At 40.9% G+C, this 3,789-nt stretch overlaps 2 long non-coding RNA genes across 2 annotated transcripts; both read right to left on the bottom strand.

Annotated features, from left to right (window-relative positions):
- Positions 1-819: 819 nt before the first annotated feature.
- On the bottom strand, positions 820-1,876 carry LOC147754709 (uncharacterized). The gene is made up of 2 exons (XR_015330170.1): positions 1,464-1,876; positions 820-1,110 (listed from the first exon to the last, which is right to left on the bottom strand). It is a non-coding gene; the product is annotated as an uncharacterized LOC147754709 (long non-coding RNA).
- Positions 1,877-2,803: 927 nt separating this feature from the next.
- On the bottom strand, positions 2,804-3,782 carry LOC147754708 (uncharacterized). Its single transcript, XR_015330171.1, has 2 exons — positions 3,448-3,782; positions 2,804-3,094 (listed from the first exon to the last, which is right to left on the bottom strand). It is a non-coding gene; the product is annotated as an uncharacterized LOC147754708 (long non-coding RNA).
- Between the last annotated feature and the right edge of the window lie 7 nt (positions 3,783-3,789).

The raw sequence follows: 3,789 nt of genomic DNA, 5'->3' as shown, positions 1-3,789 counted from the left end.
TTCGCCTGGTGTTATTAGTTGAACACTGGGTTCCGTTAATTGACAACCCAACGGTTCGCCTGGTATTTTTAGGAATACACACCTGTCCAAACGGGCGAGACAGAAACGTCACAAGGCTCTCCATCTACGTTTGACCTTTAGCGAACAACAACAACAACAACAATATAGGGGAAAAATAGCCTAAAAATCCGCAAAAAGCACCTGCCCTACGAAATCCAATAGTTGAGATAGTATCTCTCAAAACTACGATGAAACATTCCAAAATCCTATCTTTAAAGAAAAAAATATACAGCCTGCATTGTGGAAGCATTGGACCTAGTAGCCCAAAACGACCACAATGCTTTTGCGAGCTTGTCGGACTCTATCTATGAAAACCTATTTCCATAATTAATGTCGCAACACAGTAGACGTTGAACGCAGAGCAGATTCACTTCTCGAGCAAAGCCCTTGAGCTTTATTTTAACTAGAATTTGTTTCGTTTGATCGTGCTTTCGGCTTTAGAATCATAATTGCTAACTAATAGGTCGTCAGTAGTGAATCACCTGACGCAAAAAAGATTAAGCGAGGGCATGTTGAACGCGAACGTAATTTAAGTTTATGAAAGGTACGATCACTACTTTGGGAAGTCACAGACACGCGATTCGCGTGCTGATGTAACAGCTAGAGATGCACAGGGGTCCCTGGGAAGAGCTTATTGTCTGTAATGTTTTTTTATCTGCCTGGTCATTCCCCGAAAGGTGACGTATCCTCACGCGTGAAATTCATTACAGTGTAGTCTCGGCCTGCGAAACGTACACGGTAAAATCAATAAGCTGCTCACATGATTTATTATTTATTTTTGAGCAATACGTTGCAAGCTTTGGTTTAAGGCACGCAAAGCGCGTGGAGCAGGCAATCCAAAATGCAGTCACCACGACTGAAGTTGCGCGCGGGATGTATTCGTGCAGATCGTGGCTTGTCGAGGGTTATGAAAACGAACACGCCTTTGAACGGAACGTTGCATTTGTTGTGCTGCAGAATTCAGGAACAAAAAAAGACCAACAGCAAGCAAGCAGCGACTTCCTGCTGATGCGGTCAATCGTCACTGGTTGAGAAGATGGTGATGAGGAGCTGGAAATAAAAGAAGCGGCAATTAATAGTTGTACTGTGGTGCGTTTACAAGAAAACAAAGGCGATACTTGACTTCAGCATTCATACGCGTTTGAACCAGGACAAGAAGGATCCTACTTAGGCTTGCGGGCAGTTTAACCTAATTTCAGATATAATTACTTGTAATCCATACAGATCATGCGGTGACGCGTACGACTGTCAACCTGGATCAATGATCATTAACTCGGGCATATATATATATATATATATATATATATATGATTACTGAGATGATAAATAGGTTCTGGTGATAAGAAACTGTGTAATTATAATATTCTTACTAATACGTTGTTGTTATTATTATATACCCTTACCTTTTAGATGGTCGCCCTTGTGTTTAAATGAGCAGTCATCGACGCGAACTCTTGAAAAAATGTCAAAATAAATGAGGAAAGCCGACGCAGGGCAGAGGGAGCGAATGTGTATAGCTATTAATACATGGCTAGTAGATAAATAAGGATGATGATTTCGATCCTTAATTTCGATTGTTCTGATATTAATTAGCGACAGTAATGGAATAGTATAAATAAAAAATTAGGCATCCACTGAGTCCGCCATTCATATCTGCGATGAGATTCGACCACCGTCCGAACGCCACAAACTTCTGATGCACTTAATAGCACTAACGTTCAAATCTTTTCTAGTAGCCATAAATGGATGCGCGTCTTAATGCCCTTCAAAGAGCATCCTTCTAAATGCTCTTTAAACAGCGCCACCTATATGGCGCTAGTAACCGTTGAAAATGCTATGTATTTACCATAGAATTCAGTCTGGTCAGTTTATCGCCTGGTGTTATTAGTTGAACACTGGGTTCCGTTAATTGACAACCCAACGGTTCGCCTGGTGTTATTAGTTGAACACTGGGTTCCGTTAATTGACAACCCAACGGTTCGCCTGGTATTTTTAGGAATACACACCTGTCCAAACGGGCGAGACAGAAACGTCACAAGGCTCTCCATCTACGTTTGACCTTTAGCGAACAACAACAACAACAACAATATAGGGGAAAAATAGCCTAAAAATCCGCAAAAAGCACCTGCCCTACGAAATCCAATAGTTGAGATAGTATCTCTCAAAACTACGATGAAACATTCCAAAATCCTATCTTTAAAGAAAAAAATATACAGCCTGCATTGTGGAAGCATTGGACCTAGTAGCCCAAAACGACCACAATGCTTTTGCGAGCTTGTCGGACTCTATCTATGAAAACCTATTTCCATAATTAATGTCGCAACACAGTAGACGTTGAACGCAGAGCAGATTCACTTCTCGAGCAAAGCCCTTGAGCTTTATTTTAACTAGAATTTGTTTCGTTTGATCGTGCTTTCGGCTTTAGAATCATAATTGCTAACTAATAGGTCGTCAGTAGTGAATCACCTGACGCAAAAAAGATTAAGCGAGGGCATGTTGAACGCGAACGTAATTTAAGTTTATGAAAGGTACGATCACTACTTTGGGAAGTCACAGACACGCGATTCGCGTGCTGATGTAACAGCTAGAGATGCACAGGGGTCCCTGGGAAGAGCTTATTGTCTGTAATGTTTTTTTATCTGCCTGGTCATTCCCCGAAAGGTGACGTATCCTCACGCGTGAAATTCATTACAGTGTAGTCTCGGCCTGCGAAACGTACACGGTAAAATCAATAAGCTGCTCACATGATTTATTATTTATTTTTGAGCAATACGTTGCAAGCTTTGGTTTAAGGCACGCAAAGCGCGTGGAGCAGGCAATCCAAAATGCAGTCACCACGACTGAAGTTGCGCGCGGGATGTATTCGTGCAGATCGTGGCTTGTCGAGGGTTATGAAAACGAACACGCCTTTGAACGGAACGTTGCATTTGTTGTGCTGCAGAATTCAGGAACAAAAAAAGACCAACAGCAAGCAAGCAGCGACTTCCTGCTGATGCGGTCAATCGTCACTGGTTGAGAAGATGGTGATGAGGAGCTGGAAATAAAAGAAGCGGCAATTAATAGTTGTACTGTGGTGCGTTTACAAGAAAACAAAGGCGATACTTGACTTCAGCATTCATACGCGTTTGAACCAGGACAAGAAGGATCCTACTTAGGCTTGCGGGCAGTTTAACCTAATTTCAGATATAATTACTTGTAATCCATACAGATCATGCGGTGACGCGTACGACTGTCAACCTGGATCAATGATCATTAACTCGGGCATATATATATATATATATATATATATATATGATTACTGAGATGATAAATAGGTTCTGGTGATAAGAAACTGTGTAATTATAATATTCTTACTAATACGTTGTTGTTATTATTATATACCCTTACCTTTTAGATGGTCGCCCTTGTGTTTAAATGAGCAGTCATCGACGCGAACTCTTGAAAAAATGTCAAAATAAATGAGGAAAGCCGACGCAGGGCAGAGGGAGCGAATGTGTATAGCTATTAATACATGGCTAGTAGATAAATAAGGATGATGATTTCGATCCTTAATTTCGATTGTTCTGATATTAATTAGCGACAGTAATGGAATAGTATAAATAAAAAATTAGGCATCCACTGAGTCCGCCATTCATATCTGCGATGAGATTCGACCACCGTCCGAACGCCACAAACTTCTGATGCACTTAATAGCACTAACGTTCAAATCTTTTCTAGTAGCCATAAATG

This window comes from Varroa destructor, unplaced genomic scaffold (assembly GCF_002443255.2).
Source record: "Varroa destructor unplaced genomic scaffold, Vdes_3.0 BEIS01000006.1, whole genome shotgun sequence".
NCBI classification, from domain to species: Eukaryota; Metazoa; Arthropoda; class Arachnida; order Mesostigmata; family Varroidae; genus Varroa; species Varroa destructor.
The sequence above is the reverse complement of the archived record's forward strand: the minus strand, read 5'-3'. Positions and strand labels throughout refer to the sequence as shown.